Source organism: Acartia tonsa, chromosome 2 (assembly GCF_053477335.1).
Source record: "Acartia tonsa isolate MP-2025a chromosome 2, ASM5347733v1, whole genome shotgun sequence".
NCBI classification, from domain to species: domain Eukaryota; kingdom Metazoa; phylum Arthropoda; class Copepoda; order Calanoida; family Acartiidae; genus Acartia; species Acartia tonsa.
This window is the reverse complement of record NC_137261.1, coordinates 2,387,852-2,402,452: the sequence shown is the minus strand read 5'-3', so window position 1 is coordinate 2,402,452 and position 14,601 is coordinate 2,387,852.

Here is a 14,601-nt window from a genome sequence, read left to right as displayed (position 1 = left end):
AGCATAAAACTGAGTTGAAGTTATGAAGCTTCAAGTTGGTAGTGTGATTTTTTCCACAATTTTTAAAACAAATTTTTTGGAAAATTTCACAAAGAAAAGCGTTATAAAATTGAACTATTAAAAACTGAAAATTCTTCTGCGGAAAAAGAGAAAAATACCATCCTTTTTGTGTCAAAATGTGTAAACTTTTCAACATTAATTTGGTCATATATATCTTAAACTCTGTTACTATTGGTACAATTATGTATTTTTAAGGGTTGGGCCGGATACTTTTTTTTGCCTGATACCGGATATCCGGCCAACCCTAGTATTCTTTTCTAGATTTTTCTTATCTATTACGTACTTGAGAGTCAGTAAACCTAAAACCTAATTCAATTCCTGAACTGTTTAACCTGCATACGTAAATGAGAACTAGAGAGGAAAAGTTCTGCCCTATAAATCCCTTGCTGTACCCCCTACGACCCACTAACTCAAATTTATGACAGAGTATAAGAAAGAAATATCCTATTTATGTTAATACAAGATATTCCAATATTTTTCTAAGTTTGCCTCGTCTCCGAATTTTTCTAGCAGGGTTGGAGTAAAACTTTATAACTATTTTGGGAAAAAAACTCCCACCCAATAATTTTTACTTTTTCTTCTAAAACCAAATTAAATAGTTGAGGGTCACCTTCACCCGCCCTTACCCAGTACTAGAGGCCCCTAGGGGCCTAACCACTACGCCTTTTATATAAGTAGTAAGGCTATTTTGTTTCTTAAAATCCCGCTAACCACCGCAGTGCACTGTACTTAATCTTTGGTTTTCTATTTAAGCTATTCTTAGATTGGTCATGGGCCATTTTTATATTGTAAATTCAAGTCTTGGGATGGTTTGAAGCTTTTTTTTGCCTCCTTTTCCAAACTTACAGCAACCAAGCAAGAATTTTTAAAAAGATTAATTGTCATTGTCTGATCCCGAAGATCTTTACAGTGCCTATAAGACTATAAGAAAAGAGGAAAATTTTAAAACTTTTGGCCAAAGTATCTTGTATTACATCATATTAGAATAGTCCATTACTATTTATGTCATTATGACGTCATTCGTTATTTTTCGGCTAAAAGTAATTAAATTCATCCCCTTTTTTATGGGCACTATAAAGAGCTTCCCCGAACAGGGATAGTGAAATTATATCGGGGGGAAAGGGTTATATCTATTTTCTAGACAAAGACAAATTAAAAACGCTTCTGGTTCTTTTCTTCTCTTTGAGATGCAATATTTACACCTTATATAAGAATAGTTATTTCTCGCATCGTATTATAAACGGCTTTCCGCGGATATAGAATGTACAATTATAAGATTAAAACCAGTTTTTTAGCCCCTAGGTGCCGTAGGCACGGGCTAAAAAAAGCTGGTTTTAATCTTATAATTGTACATTTTTATATTCGTAGAAAGCTGGATATAATACGATGCTAGACATAGTTTTTTCGTATGGATGAGAACAGGTTCCTATCCATTGGATTCGAATGAATACGAGAAAATGTCTGAACGGTTGTAAAACAAAATATTCAGTAAACTCACTATAGTTTATACTAGCGGCAACGCGCCTTGAAGCCTCTAGGGACACAAAAATGTTTTTGGTTCTCAGCTGTTTACCAAAAAAAATGGGGTTAGTTATATTTTTTTTCGATTTCTTTTGGTGGTACCTCCCATGGACCAATGAGAAGCTACACTGTAAAGGAGAACTATATTGGTTTGGCGGTTAGCAAATCCTTTGGTACACACGCACAGACAGACACATGGACATACAGAGATCATGTTAATTTATTATAAAGATTTCTACTCTATTGAATTACGACTGATGTGCGGACTGACGTACTGAACCACCGAACCATAGAATACCTCTGCCACTAAAAATCAGATGAGGAAAAATTGAGGATAGTCCACTTGAAATAAAATAAATTATTGGAGAGAAAGAACTCAGATTATTGGGAATATTTCCTCCTTACTTATTCATAACTTTTCATATAATATTTAGGATTTTTTTCTTCAACAGATCATAGAAATCATTGGAATATGTATATTGTATAATGTATATTTGTACATTTTCTTTTTTAAATAATAAATTTTGATTACTTACATTACTTGATGTTTTTAACTTCAATAGTATGCAATCAATTCATCATGAAAATGACTAAAAGGTTTTTTTTCAAGGTGAACTAAGGTAAAAGTTGCTTTGGGATTAACCAAATGAAAGATGGTTGAAACATCATGGTAATATGAGCATAGTTATATTGAAAATGGAATACAAACATCTCAAGATTACTTTTTGTTGTTATAAATGTTGAAATAGGAGTTCTTAGTCGCCTTGAGTATTATTGTAGCTGTTTAGATGCTCGTCAGTATAATAAGGTAACCAGATTATATGTCAGACTTTAGCCTTATTTTTATGATCCGCTGCCTGCCTCCCTAAAATACAGCGGCCGCAGATCCTAGGCATATAAATATGCAATTGAAGTATAATTTAAGTTTTCCCTCCTCTGTGTTTTATAAATTTGTCCCGTGTGAACTATTAAAGAGGAATCATTGTCTATATTAACTGGAATTTTATTCCTTTTATAGGTGATCCACTGAGAATTAAGTGATCTAAGTTTAATAGAACCAAGGATGCGGGCAGTGCTTCTGTAAAACATTATTAAATTAACATATCACCTGTTAAACTTTGTTGCTGTCATTATATCGAAATTAGAATCGTTGATAGATGTTTCTATTTATTTTTATATTTTTATTTTATTTAGACTAGTTTATGTCAGGTTATCTTGAGTCTAGCGTAGACCCGCAGGGTTAGGTTAACGCAATTATTGGCTCCGCCTGGTTAGAGCCCCTTGCAATGGTAAGGCATAAAATAAAGGGAGGGACTATAACAATGTCCATAAAATTCAGATAGTCGACAAAACGTCTTTAAATTTCAAGAACTGCTTTAAGATTTTAAAGATATCTTTTTTAAAAATATTTCTTTTATACAAGGAGAAAACTGAATTTTCTTTAAGAATCCTATTCTATCGCTAAAAATAACTTTAAAAGAAATTGTTGAATTGAACATATTAAATGCAAATTTTACTTGGGGTACATAACTTATAAATTCTGTATATACTGTACATATATGTATACAACTCTGAATATAATATATTTCAAATATTTTCTGGTTAAACAAGGATGACAACATCCATAAAAGCGAAGCACTGAAACGGTAGGACATATGGACATTAACATTTGTATAGTGTCAGAACTGAATAATCAGAATATAAATGTATAAGAGTCGAACCAAAATTGTAAGTAAATTTGTTGAAAAATTGCTTGATAAAGGATAATGTTTATGGACATACTTGCATTTTTAGGACTTGATTGCTTCTCTTATAACATTATACTTTGTTGTCGCAGGAATTAATATACCAAAAATAAGATCAATCGGATGATTAGATCACATGAAAATTTGTTGTTAAAAAAGTAAAAAAAATCGACATATTTAAAATGGACGTACAGACATTCTGGTAATGATTATAGAGTTGCTACGCTTTCTAAATCGTACCTAACTACTAAAGGAATCACCATGCAAAGATTTAAATCAATAGGACAATTCTAACATGCCTCAACTAACGAAAAAAACTATCTGTTACGGACGGGAGGACGGACGGACGTACGAACGGACCGACCTAATTATAGAAAAGCTTTGCTTTTAAAAAGTGATTAAGCATTATTTTTATATGTTATTATTATGTTTCCGTTTTTGATAATGACGTTTGTTGGACTTAGGAAACAAGTATTTTGCATACATGATTTAGAAAGTTTTATGCGTTGTATTTAATTTAATGAGATGAACAATAACATGCTGATTTTTAAATGCAAAGCCTTTCCATAATCAGGGTCAGTTCATACGTCCATCTGTAACGAATAGCTCAAACGTTTATGTAGGCAAGTTAGAATTGTCTATTTTTAATTTGTACCAACTCGTTTCCAGAAAGTCTTTTTGTCCATTTATAACTTTCTGATTTTTAACTTTTTAAAACCAATTTTTTTTATGTTAAATTTACAATACAGGGCCAAACTGCTTATTAAATTAGGGGTTGATGTTGTTTTGTCTGATTATAGAGCTTTGCTTTTATTGATGCTGTTAACCTTTTTTATTAAAAAGAACTATGTTTTTTTAATAAATACACTTGTACATTTTAGCAAGTAGCAATTCACATAAAAACAACATTAGACCAAATGTAAATCATTGTATGAATTATTATTTTTTTGCGCTCAAGTAGCAAAAAAAAAAAGAAAAATAATTTGCCAAAAATGTGGCTTACCTAATGTACATGTAATAACTGAATTATAAAGACATCAAAACTATTCAATCACAGTATATTGTAGACAAAGATAGGTGCAAAGATTGCAGTGATTATGCATCAGAGTATATATGGTTACAAGCCCAGCTAATATACATGCGTGAGTGGTGTGTATATTACTAATATACATTGGCGCCTACCTATTCTTTACAACAAATAAATGGAAAAATATATTTACCTAAATTAGATTTTTTTTAATTCATAATATGAAATCTTCATATATTATTTTTTATTGTGTTGAGAGGGAGGGAGGGGGGGGAGTCATCTGACTAAAGAAAAAAGAAAGTCATATTTTTAAAAATTCAAGTATAGAAGCTTCATCTAAATGTAATTATTATACAAAACTTATTTAAACCTAATTTTAAAAAAAATATTTATGTTTTAAAAACTACTCAAAAAAATCCTGGGATTAATTTTCTCAATTCTGCTGAATTTGGCCAATTAACGTATTCCTAAATTCCCCCATTGTTGAGAATCCATCCATCCATCTCTCACTCTTTCTCCATTGATCTAGTGATATATTGTTGGGTTCACCCCTCTTGGCACCAACAACAATCTCAATACTTTCAGGTGTGGCTCAAACTTAACCAGATTTTGTTTTTACATAACTTTGCACAAAAGATATGAATTAGTCTGGGTATGGCTTATTCCTAGCAAGTATAATACTGTTGGGTACACCCACTCTTAACTGTAGAATAATCTCAATAGTTTGAGATGTGGCTTAATATTAGCAAGATTTTTCACCTAGAATGCGGTAGGTGGTTTATCCTTCTATGTTAATTTTAAAATGCCACTGCTAATTAAAACCTTTAAGAGTTTTGCCTTTAATAGGATAAAGAACAGGCTATATAGATAATATTTAGGTGTAACCTTACTTATTTTTAACCGATGATTATTTTTTTAGAATACTTAGCTATTTTTATGCCACACATATTAGTAGCTCCTTCTTTCATTTCTAGTAGATATGGTCAGTATTTATGTATATATGCGTACAGGTAGCAAAGACAATGGCAATTATATTCTTTCTGCTGTCTTTCCCTAATATTTCCAGCTTTTAAAGGCTTAATTACTTCATGCGAAAATGATAGAATTAAATAGATCAATATATTTTAGTAAATAAACTGTATCTACCTATTAATCTATTTTTTCATCATTGCTGACCACCCCTTTGATAGTGCGACCTTTGTTAAGTAATAAAACTAAAATTGTTAAATTTATCTTTTCATTTTCCTATCTGTAGAATACTGTCTATAATACGATGTGATTTAATTAACTATCATATCATTAGGTATGACAAAGTTTGGGACGAGATTGAAAGACATCACTTTTTCGAGCAAGTTTCTTTTCAGGAATTTAAGGGATAAGACAATATAAAGGGTGAGAAAAAAAAAATGCGTAGATTTTTAAAATTCAAATTGCGCGGCTTGTGTTAATAGTAGAAAAATGTTACGCATACCATTAGAACCGATAAGAAGTCTATTTTTTGGAAATATTAGAACGATTCCTCTGCTACGTATAGTTAGGGAGCTACATGTTAAAATGTCCCAACTGACTTAAAACTTGACTTGCGAGTAAATTTTTGGACATTTTACCACCTAGCTCCTAGATTATTTGTAGCACAGGAACCGTTTTTATATTTCCAAAAAATACAGTTCATAGCGGTTCTAACGGTATGCGTAACATTTTTCTACCATTAACACAAGCCGCGCAATTTAAATTTGAAAAATGTACGCACGTCGTTTTGCAAGAATTAGTGTCTAATATTTACTAATATACTCGCAAGTCAAGTTTTTAGTCAGTTGGGACATTTTAACACGTAGCTCCCTAACTATACGTAGCAGAGGCATCGTTCTTATATTTCCAAAAAATAGACTTCTTATCGGTTCTAATGGTATGCGTAACGTTTTTCTACTATTAACACAAGCCGTGCAATTTGAATTTTAAAAATCTACGCATTTTTTTTTGCTCACCCTTTAGATAATTTGATGTACAATCCAAATGAAGATTAACAAAAATACCCGTTCTGTAAATTAGTTATTATTACTTTATAAGTAGGTTTGTGCCCAAGACTAGAAAATTAAATCGAATTAGGGTGATTATGTTTATTCCAATGACAGATTAAAAATTAAACATAAGTATAACGTTTCTACATTGAAAAGCAAAGCCCTTTAATATTTTCTTTTAGACGGACAAAAAATTACACTGGTGCTTTTCCTGCCACTATGAAAATTAATGGTTTTTAAATTTATTACAAGGAGAGGCTAAAAATTAAACATTTGGTAGTATGCTGCTCTGAAAAGTAAATTCCTTCAAAACATTTCTAAAATATTTCCATTATTCAACTATTATTTTCCTGGAAGCAGGTGACTCCCTCCGACATTTCAGAGATATTTTGCTTTAAACCAGTGTGTGCACAGCGTTCATCAAGGAGATGTTAATCCATTAGGGGATGAAAAGGGGAAGATAGATTGACACCCCTCTACACACACCATGTACTAATATTATATCCTATAATATAAAGTGGTAAGGTTTTATTTTGTCTTTTGCTAAAGATCTTGGAAATTGCCGGTTCAAATGGATAGTACTTTTCAAGGAAGCTTTATAAATGTCCTATGTTGGTTTTTGGCTGTTTTCCTGACCTCCCCTAGGGGCTAGAGGCGAACTTCTTAATTTTAGGTTCATAAAGTAAAAAATCGAATAGATTTCTATCTTTCGTATCCTGTCTGCATGTCGACCATGACTGCAAAATTTTTCAGGAAATTTAATTGTTCCATTATGGAGGAGTGTTAAAAACCAAGGTTCCATGAAAAAATTTCCTTCCCATAAAAGATCTTAATACAGAAAACATATGCTGATTATAACCCCCCTCACCCCTTACTAATAGGAACTAGGAGCGAAGCTGTCAACTTTAAATTAACTATAATGATTTGTTAAAAATCTAAAGTTTTGTTGTGCTTTTTAGAACTGTCAACTCTATACATACGACTAAAGAAACATTCTGTCTTATTTAATGGGGGGAGATGTTTAATTACTGTCTTATTTCTACTATGATTATCAAGGGTTTTTTTCTAATTTGTTATGAACGAAGAAATTGAAGTGGTAATAGTTATTTATAGCATCGTATTATAGACAGACTTTTGCGGGGATAACAAATCTGGCTTTAATTTTATGATTTTTATTTTAATATTCGTAGGAAATTTTCTGTAATTCGATGCTATATATGATTTTTTAGTATGACTGAGAACCAGTTCTGGTCAAGCGCATATTAATCGGTTTTTAAGCCAAACTGGAATAGTTATTTCTCGTATCGTATTATAAACGGCTTTCCGCGGATATAGAGTGTACAATTATAAGATTAAAACTAGTTTTTTTTAGCCCCGAGGTGCCGGAGGCACCGGCTAAAAAAACTGGTTTTAATCTTATGATTGTACATTTTTATATTCGTAGAAAACTGGATATAATACGATGCTAGACATAGTTTTTTCGTATGGATGAGAACCGGTTCCTATCCACCGGATTCGAATGAATACGAGAAAAATGATTCTCCGTCCTACTAGTGCCCAAATAGGTACCTGACCTTCCAGCATAGAAACCCTGGAATATTGCATACACATATTTGTCAGTGGCTGGCATACATATTAAGATATATAAGTTTTCCAAAATTTTAAAGTTAGGGGGAGATTTAAAATCTGCATCAAATTTTAAGGATTTTTTATAAAATTCGTTTTTTCTATAATTCTTTATCTAAAAGCGGAAATGCATTTTAAGTTAATTAATTTTGGCATCTGTGATTGGTGGATTTAAAAAATCTGCGCTCTGATTGGATGTCGTACATCATTCAACCAATTAGAGCGCAGGTAGTTTAAAATCCACTTATCCTATTGGTCAAAATTAATTAACTTAAAATGCATTTCCGCTTTTAGATAAAGAATTATACAAAAAACTAATTTTATAAAAAATCCTTAAAATTTGATGCAGATTTCAAATCTCCCCCTAACTTTAAAATTCCGGAAAACTTATATATCTTAATACATATATTATCATAATAATAAAAGTATTATTCTTCAAGAATATTTTTTATACAAAAGAATCCTTTTTATATACATCTCTTGTATGTCACGGGGAAAATGGTTAGAAAAATGTAAGTGAAAATTTGGAGTTCCAGGACTCTGCTTGATACACCAGTAATGAAACAAAGTCATATTTTGAGGTATCCTTTGAAAAAGTGATCTACCATTTTAATTAATATGGCAATTAAAGCAAAAAAATTGACCAATGTTAAAATGTATACTGTTATAGGTCATTACAATATTATATTTGAATGACGTCATTTTTATTAGGCACTTCCAAAAAGTTACCAAAACAAGATCTATGGCTTTTTTATGTTTAATATAAGTTATCATTATTTATTATAGTATGTTTTCTTTTTTTCAGGTAGTTTACTTTTTCTTTATTTTTGGCTTGAGTGTGTGTCTGTGTATAACATATAAGATTCAGGAAATAAGATTATAGTACATCAACAATAGAGTTTCAAATATGCAATGATAAAAATAAAGTTGAAAAAGTAAGAAAATTCTAAATTAGAGCAGCTTCCTAGAAATATTTCAAGCTTTATACAGCATATAACTAAAATTTGCTTGAAATACAATGGGCCAATCCTTTAGAATATCCTAGGCTAGTCTAGAAGTTATGGTTTTCTTAATTTAACACAAATTCAAAAGAAATTTTAATTCCAACTCACTTGCTTGCTACTAAATTTTAATTTGTTGTAAACGTACGAAAAGTGCTTTTCATAACCATACTTTTTTGTTTCGTTTAAGGAAAAATAAAATTCTATTGTACAATTACATTGTTTTAGGCTTTGATATAGATTTCTTTCTAAAGAAATTTTGATTGTTTGTACTGAAATTTTTTTATTTTTTTAATTAAATCGCAAAATCAAAAATGTGAAGAAAGAAGAATTGATTAATTCTTTATAATATTTTTAAAGAAAGAATTTTTGAAGAACTAATTTTGAAATTAAAAATTGATCTTTAAAATATTAAATATTAGACAAAATAGAATATTTGTTTTAGAAATAAAAGCATATCAATATTTTGAATACCTGTAAAGATTGAGATAAAAGGTTTGTTGTCCATTGTTGCATTCTAAGGACCTAGTGGGTTATATTGTAGATTGTACAACATTTGTTTATAAGTCCTAAAAAAGTACAGTAAAAGTTGTACCTTTTTATAGACAAAAACATTCCTCCTAAACTTATATTTGATGTTGTATACCTTGACATAACTTCAATTGGTACACTTTGTAATGTTTTTATTATGATAGAGTCTAGTCTCTTGGAAAATATTAATAATTATTTCTTTCATCGTATTATAAAAAGCTTTTCGTAGATTTTGAAATAAAAAATCATTAGATTAATTCCTGTTTTGTTGGGCCCATTGGGCCGTAGACGCATACCAACAATATTGGTTTATATTTTATGATTTTTATTTCATTATTCGTAGAAAATTTGCTATAATACGATATGATACATGTCTTTTCAGTTCGGCTCAGAGCCGGTTTTAATCAATCAGATATTAATCCGTTCCAAAGCCATACTGAAATAAATATTGTTATCAAATGCAAATTTTAACTTTTGTAAAGTTTGTCTGAATTGTTTGTGCAAAATTAATAAGAATTGTACTTTGTTTGTGTCATAGGCGTCCAAGGGGGGGGGGGGGTAATGGGGCGATTACCCCCCCCCCCCAAACAATTTTGGGGGGGTAAATATCCCCCCCAAAATAAAAAATCTCCAATAAAAAAAATTTTTGCGCGCTTCGCGCGCATTTTTAATACTATATATCTAATAAAATTTAAATTACCCCCCCCAAAAATTTTACCCCGGGGGTAAATTTTGGGGGGGGTAAACTAAATTTACCCCTGCCAACAGATTTCAGGGGGGGTAATTACCCCCCCCCCCCCCAAGCAAATTTTACCCCCATGGTAAAAATTTTGGGGGGGGTAAAAAAAAATTTGCGCCATTTTACCCCCCCCCCAAACACGAATTACCCCCCCCCCTAAAAATTTTTACCCCCCCCCAAAATAAAAAGCTTGGACGCCCCTGGTTTGTGTGATGCTGTCATGGGAAAAGATTTCAGGAAATAGCCTAAACCTTGCTTGTCAAGTGTCATACGTGGTCAAATAACATTCTAAATAATTTTATTACCAGCCACAGTGAATTGCTTTCAGAAATTATCGCAAAACAATATACAAAGTAGCGAAGCATAAAAAATCGTGGAATGGACATTTGGAAAAAGTGAGTTGTGAAGCAGATGATCAATTGTCATAATAATCCTTTCCGAAGTTTAAAAAAAGCTTATAAATAATTAAAATGGAAATCAAAACTCAAAGGCATCAGATTTGCATTTATTTTATTCTTTTTAATTTTTCTTCTCGATAAACCTATCCCTGTACCTGGTTATTTATATCTTGTACAAAATATGTCATTTTATATTTGTATCAAAAATTTAATATTTTCAGAGCTCAGGCCGCAGGTTAAAATTTAAATTTTTTATTGAAACATGCAAGGTTAATATTTATTCAAATAAGAATGACAACATCCACAAGGAGCGAAGAACAAATAACATGGATTGACAAACGAACAAAGTGAATTAAGCTTTATTTTGTTATTTCCAAAAAGTAAAATTCAAAGCGGGTGTAACAGTACGCGTAACATTTTTCTACTATTAATTCAAGCCGCGCACTATGAATTTTAAAAATGTCCGCATTTTTTTGCACATCATTTGGAAAATAAAACAACTTTCATCTATGAACATAAAAATCCTTAGAACAACGGGACAAGGAAGCTACATATTGGTACAGGTAAGGTTTTTAACTATTTGGTGGGAGGGTATCTCCACCTTGCAATTAAAAAATGATACCCCCACAAACTTTTTTTTTACTTTTTCTTAAGAACCTAAATTTAACTGGGGGGAAGGTCAACCCCCCTCCCCATTCAAATTCAGTGGCATTAGAGGGGCGCAACCGCTAGGAATCATATAAATTATTGATATAAAAATCTGTGAGTGTATGTTCAAGCTTCCCTGTCAAGCAAGATCTTTTGTAGGTAAATGTTGATTGATTAAGATAAATCATGCATACAATATTACAGTGTCCATACATTGTAACGGGATATTTTTAACAGCTATATCACATATGTACAAATATGTTTTATTAATAAATTGTACGATAATATATTTATTTTTAGTACCTACTCTATATATATGTCCAAATATATGTCTGTAATAAATATTTTTGGGGAACGAGAATTTTCTCAGTTTTTTTTGAAGATTCCCCCTAGCAAGGATTACTTATTTTCTATATTTTTCAGATTAAAGTTTTGTTACTGTGATTTGCTTCTTTTAAGATTTAATTATCCTTCTTTTTGCCTATATAACAAACGTATAAACACCAATTTTAGAAGAAGAAAAAAGTCTTATATATTCATGGTACAAAATAGTTAAAGAAATAGGTAAATGAAAAAAAAACAATTTTCAATAAGAAATATATGAAGGAAAATATTTCTTTTACACAAATTTCTAATTGACAAGCGGCTACTACCAAAGATTATAGAGGCCTCATAACGGTAGTGAGGTGGGGGCTATGGTGGGGTTGGGATTTACATCTCCGACGATGAGAGACAAATTTACCCCATCTGTAGATTAAAATTAGTGATTGAAACATTTGGACACTTAGAAAAATAAACCAACCAATCAAAACTAAATAGTTGTTAAGCCAACGATTAAGAATTTTTTTTATAAAACTTTGGGGAATAGTGTAATAAACAGGCTAATGCCCCCACCGTCCCTGGGTATTTTATTTAACCATTTTGAAATTTGAGTTTGAATTCCTTTATCCCTGAAAGCATGCATTTTTATCAGAAATCATTAATGTAAAGTACAACCGATGTATATTAGATTTGGTTTTTGTATTCATAAATTTTCTTATTTTCATGCGAAAGAACATGTGTTTAGATTTACAAATATTTCCCCATACCTATGTCCAACTATACAAATACTTATAATAAAGTAACAAGATGTCTGTTTGTATGTAGCCGCTGAACCGATACAGTTCTCCCTTACAGAGTAGCTTCTCAGAAGTTCTTGGTAGTTTTATAAATATTTTGGAGAAATCGCCCCTATAAAAAAAACCTCAAAAAATATATTTATTTACTTTTCTTTTTAAGTCTCAAATAAAAAATTGGGTTATCGAATTCAACTGCTCCCTCCACAAGTGCCCCTAGAGGCCTAACAAATAAATAATGCAGGGAATGAATAAAATGTAACCATAATGGTTTAATTTCGTTCAAATAAACAAAAATCCCGATCTAAAAGTTTTGTTGTAGAAGGTTTTTTTAGTAGCGTGCGGTAGAGGGGTGTCAACACCTCACATGCTTAAATCCCTAATATGATAGACTGAAGGCTAAAGCCTGTAACTGCAGTCGAGTAAATTCTAAGTCCAATGAACTAAAGATTTTCGAATTGTTCTTATGTATGAAATATATACATACTAGCCGCTTCGCCCCTAGCCTCTTGGGGCATTGCCCCAAGAGGTTGGATCGAACCATTTTTTTGTATTTTAGATTTAAAAGAAAAATTAAAAAAAAAAAATTGTTTGGGGGGGGGGTAGTCGACCCCACTATTTTAATTTTAGTTTTAGTTTAAAAAAAAATTCCAGGAGGGGGATTTTTCATTTTTTTGGGGGGTTGGGGGTGTTCCACCTCCAAGAAAATAGTTAGAAACCTTCCCGGGACCTATGCAAAGCTACCCTGTAAAGGAGAACCCGATCGGTTCAGCGGTTAGCGAGATCCTTCGCTACAAACAAACAGACAGACAGACAAACAGACAGACCGACATCGTTCTTCTTTGTATTATAGATAAAATTAGTTATATATCAAAAAAGTTAAAAACGTTACAGACAGACGTACATTTACAATTACTGTGTGGCTATGCTTATTAAAATATACAATAAAAGCCTTTACACCTGCATTTTCTTTTAAGGAGATCTGATAAGGTTTAGGTACATTAAATAGATAAATATCTAAACCTTTTTATATCTAATGTATAGAACTGATGAATTAGTCCTCGGGAAGTATCATAAAATTAGATTAAAATAGCCAAAATTAAAGTAAAAATGTAAATGCATCAAATCTCTGCAAACAATCCTCCCCCAACCCTCTGAAAATTTACAAATTTTGCGGAGAAGTTTTTACAGTCTATTAAGATTTCAATTAAGTTTAGAGTTTTATTCACAGATCACTGGAGTTATACTCTGAGAAACAATTAATAGAATATGACAGTTAAAGAATTGTATTATCAATATGAATTAATATATTATGTCATATTTAACTTTTCTAGCCGGAGGAATAAATAAATAAAAGTACAAATCTGACAAAACAGCATGAGGAACAATTAAATAAGCCAGGAAACTCAACCCCCCCCCCAAAAAATTTTTTTTTTTCTTTTCAAATCTACAATAATAAATTGGGTTATCAAATTCGACTCTCCCCTCTTCAAGTGCCCCTAGAGGCTTCTAGGGGGCGTAGCCGCTAGTTTCTTATAAAGCCCCAAGGTAATTTTTTATTTTCATGTAATATCATTTTAGTGCTAAAGCTACTCTATAAGTGTGTGTGTGTCTGTCTGCTCTACAACGCCAATGCACCAATTCTCGAATGTTTAAAAAAGCGTCAGCAAAATTAAATGCAATCGTCCTTGTTTCCCAATTGTTTGTCTCTGAACCTGGATTGATATAAATTTGCATAGTATTCTACTATTCTGGAGGTTTAGTATATTGGACAAATTTTAGCAATTAATTAATATGCCATTTATTTGTTCTACAAGATTAACTGGAATATGAATTAATCCTATTTTGCAAAAGCAAAAATTATTACCACCACCCTCTTAAGAAAATAAAGTTAAAATGGGTAAAAATATTTTTGTACAATCAGAACAGCAAGAGCGCAAAATAAAAAAGCAAAATAGTTACGAATTTCCGACGAAGCCCATTTTGTTCCGAATTTGTATCACTTTGAAAAGTGCGACTCCAGTTACGTCATATTTTTCTTTACCGAAAAAGGGAAGGGGGAAAGAAAAAAAGGGAAAGGGGGGAAGAAAAAAGAGATGAGAGAAAAGGGGGTTTTCCCCATCTCTTTTGAAGAGATTTTCTTCCCCCCCTTCCCTTTTTCGGGAAAGAAAA